Source organism: Kogia breviceps, chromosome 5, assembly GCF_026419965.1.
Source record: "Kogia breviceps isolate mKogBre1 chromosome 5, mKogBre1 haplotype 1, whole genome shotgun sequence".
Classification (NCBI taxonomy): Eukaryota; Metazoa; Chordata; class Mammalia; order Artiodactyla; family Physeteridae; genus Kogia; species Kogia breviceps.
This window is the reverse complement of record NC_081314.1, coordinates 35,838,061-35,854,561: the sequence shown is the minus strand read 5'-3', so window position 1 is coordinate 35,854,561 and position 16,501 is coordinate 35,838,061. Positions and strand designations below refer to the sequence as shown.

The window sequence follows — 16,501 nt, the reverse complement described above, 5'->3', positions numbered from 1 at the left end:
TGTGTGTGTGTGTGTGTGTGTGTGTGTATGGAATATATGGCACATCTTCTTTATCCATTAATCCGCTGATGGACACTTGGTTGCTTCCATATCTTGGCTATTGTAAATAATGCTGCTATGAACATTAGGTGCATGTATCTTTTCAAATTAATGTTTTCTCTTTTTCTGGATATAACCCAGGAGTGGAATTGCTGGATCATATGGTAGTTTTTTTTTAGTTTTTTGAGGAGCCTCCATATGGTTTTCCACAGTGACTATATGAATTTACATTCCCACCAACAAGGCACAAGAGCTCCCTTTTCTTCACATCCTTGCCAATATTTCTTATTTGTAGACTTTTAATGGTAGCCATTCTCACAGTTGTGAGGTTATAACTCATTCTGGTTTTGATTTGCACTTCTCTGATGATTTGTAATGTTGGGCATCTTTTCATGTCTGTTGGCCATCTGTATGTCTTCTTGGGAAAAATGTCTATTCAGCTTTTTTGCCCATTTTTAATATTTTTATATTGAATTGTATGAGCTGCTTGTATATTTTCCATATTAACCCCTTGTCGGTCACATAATTTGCAAATATTTTTGACCATTCAGTAGGTGGTCTTTTCATTGTCAATGGCTTTCTTTGCTGTGCAAAAGCCTTTAAGTTAAATTAGGTCCTATTTGTTTATTTTTACATTTGTTTTCTTTGCCTTGGAGTCAGATCAAAAAAATATTGCTATGATTTATGTCAAAGAGTGTTATATGTTTTCATGTAGAACTTTTATGTTTTCTGGTCTTACATTTATGTCTTTAATCCATTTTGACTTTATTTTTGTATAAGGTGTGAGGAAATGTTCTAATCTCATTCTTTTACATGTAGCTTCTCAGTTTTCCCAGCACCACTTATTGAAGAGACTGTTTTTTCTCCATTGTATATTCTTGCCTCCTTTTTTTTTTTTTGCATCCTTTTTTGTTGTTGTAGATTAATTGAACATAGGTTCGTGGGTTTATTTCCAGGCTCTCTATTCTCTTCCATTGATCTATGTGTCTCTTTTTGTGCCAGTACCATGCTATTTTGATTACTATAGCATTGTAGTATAGTTTGAAGTCAGGAAACATGGTTCCTCTGGCTTTGTTCTTTTTTCTCAAGTTTGCTTTGGCAAATAATGGTCTTTTGTGGGTCCACACAAATCTTAGAATTATTTGTTATAGTTCTGTGAAAAGAATCATGGGTATTTTGATAGGGTTTGCATTAAGTATATGGATTGCTTAGGTTGGGATAGCCATCTTAGCAATATTAATTCTTCCAATCTGTCAACTCAGGCTATCTTTCCATTCTTGTTATCATCTTCAATTTCCTTCATCAGTGTTTGTAGTTTTCAAATATAGGTCATTCACCTCCTTAGTTAAGTTTATTCCTAGGTATTTATTTTCTTTAATGCAATTTTAATAGGATTTTTTTTCCTCTCTTTCTGATAGTTCATTATTAGTGTATAGAAAAGCAACACATTTCTGTATATTAATCTTGTGCAATTTTTCTTAATTCATTTATTAGTTCTAATAGTTTTTTGGTGGAGTCTTTAGGGTTTTCTATACATAGTGTCATATCATCTGCAAATAGTGACAGTTTTACTTCTTCCCTTCCAATTTGGATGCCTTTTATCTCTTTTTCTTGTCTGATTGCTATGGCTAGGACATCCAATACTATGTTAAATAGAAGTATCAAGAGTGGGCATCCTTGTCTTGTTCCCGACTTTAGTGGAAAGGCCTTCAGCATTTCACCATTGAGTTTGTTGTTAGCTGTGGGTTTGTCACAAATGATCTTTATTTTGTTGAAATATGTTCCCTCTATACCAACTTTGATGAGGATTTTTATCATGAATTGATGTTGAGTTTTGTCAAATGTTGACAAATAACATAACTGGAAGTGACCTCGTTTGTTAATGTTTATGCTTCTGTAATTGCTTGGCTTATCTAGAAACCTGGGGGTGCTGCAATGGTTTGCTTTTGTGACATCATTTATCTAGATTTCTTGGACCCTTAACAAATTTTAACATTATAAATATTCTGAATTTTCATTTGAAAATTTTGTTTATTTTTTTATCATCTTTATTTAGTGTTTTCTCATGCCCTTTATCCTTGATTGATAGTAGGACTTTCTGTGACTAAAACAGCTGTTTGGTCCTTTGAAAATAGCCTCACCTTTCTATGTCCCCTCATCATAATGTGTCCAAGGCCGGGAGGAACCCTCATAGAAACTTGTTTCATTTTTCTAAGTGTAAATTTAAAATATTGAACAAAGCACCCAACTAACACCCTCTTACAAATTATAACAGGAAAAAATTAGCAATGTGTGTGCCGTCCAATGACATGCTAAATATAAAGTTTTAAAATTTAGGAACAATATATCTAGAAAGCAGTTACTTCACAGACATCAACTTCTCTGTAGGATGTATTGCTTGTCTTGTCTTTTTAGAAAAATAATTTTAGGTGGTACTATTTAAGAATAAGTGAACCCCTTTCTTTATCCAGAGCATAGATAGTGCTTTAAATAGATAAAATCACCAGTTTTTTTTAAAAAAATGTGAATAGATAATGTTCATAAAATGTAAGTTTGCTTATCTTTAAAGTTCTAAGTGACATATTTGTGGAAAATTATCAAACAAAGAAGGAAATTAATGTGTTTTCAATTCTAGGAAAGCACTGTTATCAATGTGAGGGCACAATACAGAACTCAGCCAATTTGTGACACAAAAAAATAAAGCAATAAGGATAACAGAGCAGCAAAGTCTCATTTGCCCTAGGTTGTTCTTTTCTCTATGTGTAGCCAAGAGCTTAGCAATCTGAAATCCATCCTGTACCAGACAGCAGCACAAAAGCAACAGGGGACATGGGGAGCAAAGGAAGGTGTCTGCCTTTAGTTGAGGTTCCCTAGGCTGCTGGTTTGGTCTGGGCTGTTTCAGGGGACACAGAAGGGAAAGAGGGCCATGTAGAGGAGTCCCCACTTATCAGTGCTGTGGTGTATCTACTACCTTTGCACGTAGAAAAGTGGTCTGGAATCCTGGGGTTTCATCTTCATGCCTCCTTAGGGGAAGATTATGGGAAGACGGAGTCTTTGTGGAGACATTTTATTTCCCCTTAGAGACCAAAATATTGTAGTAGATACCATTCTAAAACACTGATATGTTTGTGTCATTCTTTTGTTTTAAACTCTTCTATGAACTTCAATTTTCTAGAGTCAAGTCCATCATGGTTAGCATGCCATTTTTGTTGCTTCTCTTACCTTTATATCACCTATTTACTATATAATCCAGTCCCTTTGGGGTCTTGCCATATCATGAATATATTCTGTTCCTCCTCCCCCCAACACAAAGCTGACACTGGCTCTTGCCTACCCAATAAACATCCTGCTTTCCCCTCATATATTCCTCTCCTGCTATAAGAACCTTGATTTGTTAGCCAGTGGCTAGAGATCCTATGTTGTGAGGGTACGTAGACCCTTCAGCCATATTCAAGAGATTATCCATATTAGCCTGTCACCATGATCTCATTTTTCCTTTGACTCAATACTGACCAATGAGATATAAGGAGAGGTCAGCTGGGGGGGAATTTGTTAAAACATGGGATTTTCTAACACAAGGGACACCTGCCACTAATCTTGCACTTTATACCTTCTTATTAATTGAACACAGATGTGATTTCTGGAGACATGGCAGCCCTCTTGTGACAATGAAACACCAAACGTAAAAACAAAAGATTAAAGCTGAGGGTGATGCAGAGTAAATTGGAGCCTTGGTATGTAATGATATCTTGAAGTGTCTGTACCAATTCTGAAATAACTTCTTTTATATTTATTGTTAAGTTAGCTTTACATGACATTTTGATCTAGGATACTATTAATAGACTCTGTTACTTGTAGCTGGAAGCATTTCTTCACAGTTGTGCATTTGCCAACACTTCTGTAGTGACCTTCCTCACATACCAGCTGTAGAAATTCAATTATCCTTAGTATAAGAGTTCAATTAGGGTTCAACTAGGAGTATGTAGAATGAAAATTTTATTATAGGAATTAGACCTCAAAAATATATGGGAGGGAATGAGGAAAAGAAGATGCAAAAAAGATCAAAGAAAAATCACCAACCAGAGAGGGTGTTAGTGAATGGTGTTGAACTGGTAGGAAACCAGGCACATCCAACTGCTGGAGTAGATCTTCCAAAGAATATAATGAAAGTTAAAGTTCAAGAGTGAGTAATGGACGGGGAGGGAGGGAGGAAATAGAGAAATATTTAGCTCTCAGATAACTACACAAAATATAACAAGGATGGCATTTTGAGTTTTGTTTTTTGGCCATGCTATGTGGCTTGTGGGATTTTAGTTCCCTGACCAGGTATCGAACCCATGCCCTTGGCAGTGAAAGTGCAGAGTCCTAACCACTGGACAGTCAGATGCCAAAGAGGGGACAGGATTTGTAGTATTGCTAAAAGCATAGAGCTGGAACTAAACTGCCAAAGAGTTGTCTGGTTCCTGTGAACACGCAGTGTCACTAGGTGCAAAAAATGAGTGGAGTTGGCACCAAGATATCTAGAAATTATACAGCGATCTGAAAGAGCCTCTAAAATACCTATGTTTAAACTATTAAAATAGATAAAATGGAGATAAGCCATAATGAAAGAATACAATTTTGTTAAAGTTAATGGATTTTACATTTTATGGCATTTCAATTAATTTCTATTTTTATTTCAATAGTCACAGGCAGCCAGTGGTTGTTACTGTATTAGAGAGGTCTTAGATAATTTTGTATTCCTAAATAGTTGTAGAATAATCACTTCTTTGCTTCTTTCACTTTTTTTTTTTTTTTTTTTGCGGTACACGGGCCCTCTCACTGCTGTGGCCTCTCCCGTTGCGGAGCACAGACTCCGGACGCGCAGGCTCAGCGGCCATGGCTCACGGGCTCAGCCGCTCCGCGGCATGTGGGATCTTCCCGGACCGGGGCACGAACCCGTGTCCCCTGCATTGGCAGGCGGTCTCTCAACCACTGCGCCACCAGGGAAGCCCTGCTTCTTTCACTTTTGTCATTTGAAGTTCTGGGAGAAAGACATCCTTTCCCATTAAAAAGTTGATTTGTTTACATAATAATAGATATCAAGTTTTGAAAATTGAAGTGCAGCAGCTCTGAGATTGACTCTCATGAGTCATTAGAAAGAGAGAAAACTGGGAAATTCACTTCTGTTTTGTTATAGCTCAAAAGAAGATTTTCTAAGGCTTTTCTGAAGCTGTTGCCAACTCACAAACTATGTTGTACAAATCTGTAGTGACTTCATTATCTGTTACCTGTTATCACCCTGTTGAACTAAAATAAACTGTTGTGTTATGTGACCTATAAAATGGTATTAAGCATTTTATTACTTGCTTTGCTGTCAACTTGAACATAAGACAGTTATTAAAGATTACATGGAGAAGATTTAGAGGATTACAAATGTTGTTTTACAGAGCTGACAGGTTGCCCTTAATGTCTCCAGTCATAAAAGACAAGAAATGGGATAAATCTGAAGCCAGTGATATAAACTCAACAGGCAATGTGATGAATAGAACACAGACACAAGTAATCTTCTTTTCCATATTCCCTTTCATTTTTCTAATGCCTATGCCATTACTTTAACAGCTTCTAAATGATGTAAATTGGAAAGCAGGAACATTAAAAGAGTAATTCCACAGAGGGAAAGAATGCTTCTTTACAGTCGCATTAGATGCCTGAGTGTGATCTAGACTTTCATCATCCACTGCTGAATTTATGGATGTTAGAAAGTAGGGAAGCTAAACAGGAATGGGGCAAATCTGATTATATACGTCATTGATAGTGTGAAGTAACCAGTAGAGGTGAAATTTATTTGGCAACCTGGATTATGTTTCCAAAGAGATGTATTTTCAGTTTCTTGTTCATGTGACAATTATGCTCAGTCTCAGGTCCTGAGCCACCAACTAGGAAAGGTGAGCTAAACGTAAATAGCTAAGTGCGCACCACTTACCTTCATAGGTGTTCCTCCCGAACTGCATTTCTTCTTCTGGTCTAGTTACTGCTAAACAACAAAGCTGCCCTTCTTTTACAGTGCCCCCTGGTGCACAGGTAGGGAAACATCTCACCCAGCATCTTTTCACCTTTTTTTCCCCCTTAGGAACACAGAAGCCTATATAATTTTTGTCCTTTCTTTCGTATTTGATTTTTCAAAACCACAATTGTCTCAAATATCTTTTAACTCTATCCCAACTTACTGAATGGGCTGAACATAATACACCACAGAAACAGACTGCATTTTTTTCTCCCATCATTCCTTTCAACCCTTCTCTGTTGGCTCTTCTTTCCCTGGCACTGAAGGCATCTCAGCAGGATACAGTAGCTCTCTTGTCATTTTCAATTATAAGAACAATCTTATTTTTTGATAATCCTCACTTTCAGGGATAAACAATCCTTAGGTGATGCGATTTCAAAATTGAGCCTCAAATATTATTTGGATTCCCCGAGTCCACTTAGACAACGCTGTGATCTGTGTTTTATTTTTTCTCTCTCTCCCTTCTGACTTTTCCAGACTCAACATAGCGAGTGTAGAGATTAAAAGAAAAAGGACAAAATGTCTTTTATTCCTGGTACAATTTGTGGTTACTGGTCATAATAGGTATTTTGTGCTGGTTTTCTACTGCAGTGTATTTTATGTTCTCTGGAAACAACCCCCTTTGGCAGATTTCTGGTCTTGTGTATTTGCCTAATTGGAGCAATACATGCTCCAACTTACCACTTGCTTATTCTCACACCCACTCCTTTCCTCAACAAATTGATCTGTTTGCTTTGCCCAAGCAGGCAAGGCCCTCCTCGGTTAAGGTCCCATCAAGTTGGCTCACACTTGGATGCTGTCATACACCCAGCTGCAGGGCCAACTCAGGTATCCCTGCCACACCAACATGGAGTGCAGACCATAAACTCCTGTTGCCCTATTCTTTACTCTGCCATTGGGGAATGTTTCAGAGGCTTCCCACCTTCAGAACTTTCTGGAGAAGCAGGTACCAGTCTTTACAATCAAGCAGAGACAAGCTCTCCCAAGCACTCTGTAGACATCTGAGTTGGGTGTCAGTTTGACTGTTTCTGCAGCTTTGCAGGCATCTATCTAGCTGGGGTCTGGGGTATTTATTTCACCCTCTTAAAGGTCCTCCTTCTCTGTTAGTGCTTCTCTTGGCAGATCTCTCAAAGTCTTATGAGGAGGGCAAGAGAAAAGCCAAATAATTTCCTTACTTATTAATTCCAGAACACTAAACTCCTCTTCTGTATATATTTAAGTTAACATTTATATTTCTATTTATATCTACTCTTACTTTATATTATTTATGTTTGTATTATGTTTGTACTTATTGAATAAAGTTAGGATAAGGGTAGAAAGGCCAGTTTGGTCACGTTTTGGGGAAACTTGTTGGGTTTCCCCAAAAGAGAAGTGGAGGTATATGGAGGGTGCTTCTAGCTATTGTTCTCATGTTTGCGGGCTTCAACCAAATTTCCGAGATAAGGGGCAAGGCCATTCAGCATTACGTTACATTTCTTCTTTGCCCTGTCTTTCTTTTTTCTTTTCTTGTCTTTTTTTTTTTAAGTTTAAGGGTTTTATTATCAAAGTCTTGTAAAACAATTTCAGAAACTGTACATCAACATGGCACAGACTATAGTACTTTTGTTTTTACTGCACAAAAGTGAAGCTTGGAAACTCCTGTAAGAAAACAGTTGCCTAACTACTTTGCATTTAACATGGAATCACTGTGTGCCTCAGATTACTACTGCAGTAACAGTGACACAAAATTTATTGGTTTTATACAACTTGAGATCAAATTAAAAGTACATTATCAAGTGGATTTGTCTTATTTTTAAAAGCATGTGAAGGTCAATTTAAAATGCATTATCCCCCTTTTCCAATGAGATTAAAACAAATTAATAAGAGTGGAAAATTGAAAATCAGGACAAGAGATAACTTTCTTTTACAGATGGACTTCAGGATAGGCAGATAATTTTCACTGATGCAGATGTTCAATAAATTATTTTAGGAAAAAAAATTCCCAAACATCTTATGAAAAAGTATACAGTTCTACTTCAAAATATGCTATTTACTTACCGCCAAAGACAGTTTCGTTTGAAATCTTGTTTCTGTAATTAAAGTCTAATTATAGCCATCAAAAAAGGTTAGTGCATATATAACCTTTCAAAGTTAAACAAAAGCCACAAAATTTTAGCCACAAGGCTTAAAGGATTATCTGTTTCAAATGCTCATTTCCAGTTGTAACTCTAAGAATGTTAATTTGTCATGTCAACAAACAAGACCATAAGTAGATCCATCATGTTGGAGGATTTGAATGACATTTAGGATATTCCTGCCACAATTAACATGCAATCAGTGCATTCTCTACATGGTTCCATTACGGCAATGAATCAAATTCTAGAAATACTGTAAGTAAACTTAATAAAGGAGATCATACAACATAAACAATCCATGCCTACTGTAGATGCATGCAGCTTTTCATTTTTGTTATGAAGCAGACCCAGAATAGTAAAACTGCTTGTTTACTCAATCAGATTTCTACCTGCCAAGAATTGGTTACCCATGTATCATTTTTCTAAAAGCTTTTGGATGTAAATAACTAATATTAACATCAAGAGCTTTATAACCATTTATGACTCAGAGCTGTATACATCTAGATTTGAGATGAACAAATACAGCATTAAGAAATCACACAGCAGAATGACGCTGATGCATGTATACAGTTGGATTCCCACAGAGGCAATATTCAGTCACTCATACCCATGTCTTCTTCATGAGATCATCCCCATTCACTTTGGATTCTCTTAGTGAATCACCAGTTCCCTTTTCCGCAGAACATTCTTTTGTCTTCGGAGAACCTCGTTCTTTGGGTTTCTTCTCTTTTTTCTCTTTCTCGCTGTCACACCCTTGTTCCTCTTCATCGTAGTCCCGTGTAACCTGTTTTACATCTTTATCACTCTCTGATTTTCTTTCCCATTCCCTTTCCTTATCTTTACTTTTCTTCTTGCTTGTGGATCATTCTCTTTCATCTCTGCTTTCTTTGTCTTTATCTTTCTTCTTCTCCTTTTTATGTCTCTTAGGGGATGGTGAGCGAGACAATTTTCTTTTGGGAGACCTAGGCTTTTTAGGAGATCTTGTGCCACTTCTGCTTCTTCATCGTCATCTCTCTCTGCTTGCGCTTCTGGAACGTCTGGCTGTGCTATAACTTTTTGGTGGTGTTTTAGAACGGTTCCTTTTCTTTGTCTTCTTTCTTTTTGTCTCTGTTTTTTGATGTGCTCCTTGACCTTCTACCCCTCTCTCTGGAATGAGATCTTCTCTGTCTTGGACTTTTGGATCATTGTCTCCTCCTTGACTTCAAATGTGATCGCCTTCTTGATCTGCTTCTTGACCACCTGTGCCTAGAAGATGAGGGAATCCTCCTCCTCCTAGAACATGATCTTGACCTCGAGTGCCTTCGTTTTTCTTCCTTCTTACCTGGTCATATAGCAGCAGAAATTAGGAAGTGTGCCTCTGGTACTTTCGTCATGGCTTCCTCTATTTCTTTACTAGAGGTATCTGATTTCAGACTTGGTGAAACAAGACCAGCAGCTACATGATTTAACTTGGGATCAACAGTACTCATAAGTTTCAGCAACTGATCTGCAGCAAGAGACTGAGAGTCCAAGTTTGCGCCAGGAAGCCCAAGTGCAGCAAGGGCAGGACCAAGAGAGGAGCTCCCAAAGCAGCCAATGGAACAGCGCCAATCTGGGTAAGTGGGTTAGGAGTAGGTAGGAGTCCACCACCAGGCAGAAGACCTGCCACTGCATTAGCTGGTGCCAACAGAGACAAAGCCTTAGTCTCATTAGGAATAACTCCTTCTGCATATGGTACAACTATCAAAGCTCTGTCAACGAATACAGTGTTTGTCAGATGCTGTGCCACAAGTACTGAGTCTGGATCATGGAACTTAACAAAGCAGGCTCGGAATGAGACTGGCAAAGGCATATCATCAGGCGGGAAGAGGTGCAGTTCGTCGATCTTCCCTAGGGAACCGTAGAGGGTCTGCATCTGCTCAGAGCTAGCGCTCGGGGAGACATTAGTCACCTGGATTACCTCGGTGCTGCTGCCTCCCCTGCCCCCCGGCCCGCCGCTGGGGCCCGGGCCCCCAGTGTTGGGGACGATGGTAGTGCTGCTCATGGTTCTGCTTGCCTACTTGCTCTTGAGCAAAGTAATTCCAAGACACAAGGCCGGCACCGGCAAGGGGAAGGGCTCCTCTGTCCTCCTTTCCCAGACGCTGGTGGTGCCCTGTCTTTTAAGATGACCCATTGCAAACATCAGGAAAGTCTCTTTTAGTACATTTGCTTTCTGTGTTTATAACAAAAACAGAGACAATCATCACGTATTGAGGTTTTAAGACATGGAGCAAACAGCTAAATGGTTTACAGGTGTTATCTCATTGTGATCACAATAATTTTGAGAGGTCGGTCTTTTATTCCCTGTTATATGGATATGAAAATCAAAGCTGGGAAAGGTTAACTAATTTATTTAAGAATTTACAGACAGTGAGAAGCTTAACTTGGATTTGAACTCACATTTCTAAGATTCTAGAGGCCATGATCTTAATTTCGACATTATACTTTCAAAACATGGTGGGTGCTTGCCTAGGTGAATTACCCTATTGATATACTAGCATTAAGGATACATAACACTATTAAAGAAATTAATATAATAATCAACAAATTCTGTACTTTTTAATAGCTCTTAAAATTGTCCTTGAGTTACCATGCAGATTATCACAAAATCTCTACCCCTGTGTGCTCATCTAATTCCATTTCCTATTCCTAAAACAATAGCACTTAGGTTAAAGAACAATCTCTTTCCACTCGGGGGCGGACTAGCCTGTATTGCCTGAGGAACCTGAAATGACCTCCTTTAAGACAGTGCTGGGTGTCCTCACCACCTCCCTCTGTTCCTCTAGACCCACAACTAGAGTGTAACGCCAGCAGACCCCTGAAGGTGAAATGCAAAGTGAGATGCATGAGGAAGTGCAACTTGGGTTCTCCAGAAAGCAAATTCTGGAATAGAGATTTGCTTACAGAAAGTTTCTTGGGGCATGCTCTCAGGAGTAATAACTGTTAGAGGGAAAAATTGGGCTGTGTTGCAGTTACAACAGAGGCCTCAGCCACCCCAAGGGAGAATTGGAGCTGGGAGACCTGTTCATAATTGCACAGCTGGGGGCAGGGAGCTAGACATTTAAGTACCATGTGGACCCGTCATTGGATGCTGGCTGCCCCAAGAAAGGGGCTGTGATGTCGGGGAGGGCAGCTCTCTTCAACTGAGCATAATTCCTGGAGAAGGCTGAGATCAGGGCTGTCAGCAGGTGCATACCCAGTAGATGGACACAATTCCTTCAGCCTCGGAGGGGCATCTGAGGACAGAATCCTCTACAAATATGTGTTCATTCTATTGTTATTTTCAATTTAACTACTTTGAGGGACTTTATATGTTTTCATAGGCTTCAGTGGGATTTCCAAGTATTATGCTCTTTTTTTCTAGAAATTTTTATGAGAAAATCTATTTCAAATACAGTTTATGCACTAAGTTTTGTATCATGATGCATTTAGGAATCAAGCTCTGTGTAACTGTGAGGCGTCACTGCATTTTATCAATCTTTTGAGACAAGTGTGAACAAAGTGACATAATATGTTTGCAGGCTCCTTATTGAAGAAAAAGTAAGTAAATCAAAATTAATTAGGCAGTGTTCTAGTCATTGTGTACATATGATAAATTGTTTAATCTTCACAGTAAATCGATGTGAGAGATAACATCGTTCCTATTATTCAGAGGAAGAAACTGAGGTTCAGAAAAGTTAAAGAAATTAGGCAAAATTTCATATCAATGGCTGCTTCAGGAATTCCCTGTTTTAGTGAAAAAGGTATATTATATGTCTGTATTAGTTATACATTGTTGTATAACAAGTCACCCCCAAATTAATGGATAAATAGTAAACTGTTATCATCTCATGTAATTTCTGTGGGTCGTGGAAGTGGCTCAGTTGGGTGATTTTGGCTCAGGGTTCCTCATTCGGTTGGAGCTGAGGTGTCCAAGGAAAAATATGGAGGCTAGGATGGTTAAAATGTTGGAAGGGAGTGATAAGCAGTGCAGCTACAGTCACTGAAAGCCTCGACCAGGGCTGGAAGATTCACTTCGGCTTTGGTTGGAGGCCTCAGTTACTTGCTGCACAGACATCCTTGAAGGGCTGCTTGTATTTTCTCACCACATGGTAGTTGGTGATAGAGCAGGAGGAAGCTGCAATGTCTTCAAGGACCTAGTCTCACAAGTCACACACAGTCCATTAGGGGCAGTGGAGATGGGCCACACTTTGGGGATGGGAGGCAGTTGAGTAATTTAAAAATTTGTAGACATATTTTAAAACCATCACAATGTTAAGTATGTTAAAGTAGTGTGTATGCTTTATTTTCAAAATTTTCATCACAAATTGGGCACATTATAATTGAACCAACTTTCTTCTTTATTTTTGATTGGAGTATACTTGACTTACAATGTTGTATTAGTTTCTGGTGTACAGCAAAGTGATCCAGTTATATATATATATATATAGTCTTTTTCATATCCTTTTTTTTTTTTTTTTTTTTTTTTTTTTGTGGTACACGGGCCTCTCACTGTCGTGGCCTCTCCCGTGGCGGAGCACAGGCTCCGGACACGCAGGCTCAGTGGCCATGGCTCACGGGCCCAGCTGCTCCGTGGCATGTGGGATCTTCCCGGATCGGGGCACGAACCCTTGTCCCCTGCATTGGCAGGCGGACTCTCAACCACTGCGCCACCAGGGAAGCCCCCTCATATCCTTTTCCATCATGGTTTATTACAAGATACTGAATATCGTTCATTGTGCTATACAGTAGGTCTTTGTTGTTTATCTATTTTATATATAATAGTGTGTATATGTTAATCCCTAACTCCTAATTTATTCCTCCTTCACCCCCTTTCCCCTTTGGTAACCGTAGACTGTTTTCTATGCATGTGAGTCTGATTGTGTTTTGTAAATAAGTTCATTAGTGTCATATTTTAGATTCCACATATAAGTGATATCATATAGCATTTGCCTTTCTCTGTCTGAGTTACTTCACTTAGTATGATAATCTCTAGGTCCATCCATGTTGTTCCAAATGGCATTATTTCATTGTTTTATATGGCTGAGTAATATTTCATTGTATATATATATACAACATCTTCTTTATCCATTCATAAACATTTAGATTCCTTCCATGTCTTGGCTATTGTAAATAGTACTTTTATGAACATTGGTGTGCATGTACCTTTTCAAATTACAGTTTTCTCCAGATATATGCCCAGGAGTGGATCATATGGCAACTCTATTTTTAGTTTTTTAAGGAACCTCCATACTGTCTTCCATAGTGGCTGCAGCAATTTACATTCCCACCAACAGTGTAGGAGGTTGAACCAAATTTCTTGATTGCTACAAGAAGCAGGCCTTTTATGTGGCAATATTTTCTTAGTTATGAATATAGATTTTCTCATGTACAATGTTATGAAGTGGAATGAATGTTCATTCTTTTTTGAAATTTTGAGTATTTTAAGTATTAAAAGATTGTCTTAATGTAGCAATAAATATTTTCATGTTTAAAATTATTTTATTCATGAATTTATCCAGTGATTATTTATTGAGGGCATGCTATTCACCAATACTGTTCTAGGTGCTGGGGTTAAAGCAACAAACAACACAGGAATCATGATATACCTTCATACATCTTGCATTTTAATGGCAGAGATGAACAATAGCAAGTAACCAGATGAGTAAAAACTGTAATCTAGATTGTGAGCTATGAGTCAGGGTAAGATAATAGCTGGTGGAGTGTCTGTAGGCAGGGACCTTGGTAGGAGGTTGGGGGGAGAGTAAGAGAGGGCATATTTTTGGTTACCAAAGACCACCACTGACAGGCTAACACTTGATATGCTCAAGGCACACTATGGAGGCTAGTGTGGCTGAAATGTTGGAAGAGAGTGACAAGAAATGAAGTTGAAAATGTGTCCAGGGACCAGATCTCAAGAGTCTTGGAGGCTATAGGAATTAGAGACTTTGAGTTTTACTTTAAGTATTATATAAGCCAAGGGAGGTTTGAGAACAAGAGAATGATATGGTCTAACATGCATTCTAAAAGCCAGATGGTTTTTAGAGAATAAACTCTAGTGAGATAAAAGTTCAAGCAGGACTCCCAGCTGGGAGATGACCCAGAATCCAGAGATGACAGTGTCTTAGAATAGGGAACAGGACAGGGGAGGGAAATGGTCAGACTCAGGTACATTTGTACAGGAGAGAAATAAAGGGGTGAATGGTAACCCAAAGGCTCTGACCTCATGACATTAGTCAGTTAATATATAAATGACTACTTTTCTCTGTAATTTATGCTCACTGCTGAAATGTTTTCAGACATTGTTTTTCCCCTTGAAGAAATTCAGAAAACAACTTAGTTTGAGAAAATGTTCTTTATGACTACCAAGTTATTAAATTAACTTTTCCCCTCTTATCCAAGCACTCAGAGAGCCAGAAATCAATAAAGCCTTTAAATGCCCATGATTATTAGTTCATATACATTTATATAAAATTTGTTTAATAAAAATATCAATGTTTAATTTTAATTTGGTATGAAGTGAAGTTTGTTATCAATTTTAAATTTCTTTTGATAACTTTTTTATACTTTAGGAGTCAAAATAGTCTATGTCTGGTAATTGAATAATGAAGCAATGGGAAATGAACCTCAAAACTCTCTTCTTTAATTAATAGTCATAGTCACTATTTTTGTAAAATTTCTCAATTGGATGGCCTTTCTTATTAGATTTTCTCTTATTTTCTGATTGAGCAGTGCTAACCAAATAATAATCTACTATGTTATGTCATGTATTAAATATTCCAAACTTTATTTCTTTGTGCTCTAGGGTCAGTAGTTTCCATGGATGTTAAAATGTTTTAAATGAGAATTAAAATGGATTCACTGTTCAAATAAGTTTTAGAAATGTAAGCAAAGTTTAAAATATTTCCCAGAATGTTCTAGAGCATTCATTGTATCAATGTGCATTTTCTCTGTCCAAAGAGGAAGTACAATTTACATAACTAAAACTTATTGACTAAGTAATGGTTTAATTTCCCCTTTAGTAAACCGGCTTGCCTATCCTTTTCCCTTCATTAATATTACTCTATTCACTTACTTATGGAAAATAGAGTATATATTGATAGTGGATTGAAATTCAACTTTGAATTTAATCAGTATTATTCATTTTTTTCAATAAATATTTGTTGAGCACCTAGTATGGGTGTTTAGGGCCAGGGATACAGCAGTGAAAAAAATTGACATAATCTCTGATCTTGAGAATTTATATATGGTCTTCAAACTGAGTCTGCATATCTGCTGGAAGAGAAAAAGACATTCCCAGAAACTGATGAATGGTTTTTAGGGAATACAGTTCCAGATTTTCAACTCTGTGCATAATCTTTCCTCAAACGAATGTACCTGAGAAAGCTCTGGCAAACGGTTCCTGCCCACCCTTTTCTCCCCACAACCCTATCACAAAAGACATTTCTCTAGGTTTGCACAAGAAAAGGATACCATTACCCACCTCTTATCTCACTTATGTTACTTCCATGCATTGTTTCATGGAGGAAAATCTTCCCAGCACCAGCCCCAGGTTTGTGTTGATGTTAAGAAAGCTAATAACCCTAATCCACTCGTCCTTGCTCACAGCCCCACCCTCACACACACACACACACACACACACTTACACTTTGTCTGTTGTGTCTGTTGTGTCTCCCTCTCCTTCCCTTCCTCCCCCTTTTCCTCCCTCTCTTACACACACACACACACACACACACACACACACACACAGTCTGTTGTGTCTGTTGTTGTGTCTCCCTCTCCCTCCCTTCCTCCCCCTTTTCCTCCCTCTCTTACACACACACACACACACACACACACTGCTGTTACTTAAGTGAGAAGTTTGTTGTTTTATTAACTCTCAGTGCTGACCAGAAGCACGGTCACCTCCAGGATTTCCAGAGTGCCACTGGGAGACATGACTCCTGATAAGTTAGTTCCCGAGCCAGGTCAGCAAGTGATTTCCTGGCTGCTTGGGTCTTTCCAATGTGATGTGTCATGTGGATGTTCTTTTCCTTCTTCTCAAGTCAGAGCTAGTTGGAAGTTTAGGAGCGATTAAACTAAAACTCCTGTAAGCTCAACTACACTCCTGGCTAATAAGTATCCCTGAAAGAGATGTTCAGAGGAAAAAGCTGGCTTTAAGAGAAGATACCAAACTTCTTGCGCTGGAGGTAGGCAGTGGTCCATCCGCCACCCAGCAACAGTCATAGGGCAAACCACAGGACCTTAACCAACTATACGAAGGTAATTATAAATGAAGGTTAAAATTTCAAGTTGGCTTTCAGAA

General features: G+C 38.3%; 1 protein-coding gene and 1 pseudogene across 1 annotated transcript in view; one reads left to right on the top strand and one right to left on the bottom strand.

Annotated features, from left to right (window-relative positions):
- Positions 1–16,501, top strand: part of ZNF385D (zinc finger protein 385D) — a 942,431-nt gene that overhangs the window by 281,566 nt on the left and 644,364 nt on the right. The gene's annotated exons all lie outside the window — the stretch shown is intronic.
- LOC131757014 (serine/arginine-rich splicing factor 11 pseudogene) lies at positions 8,793–10,228 on the bottom strand (annotated as a pseudogene).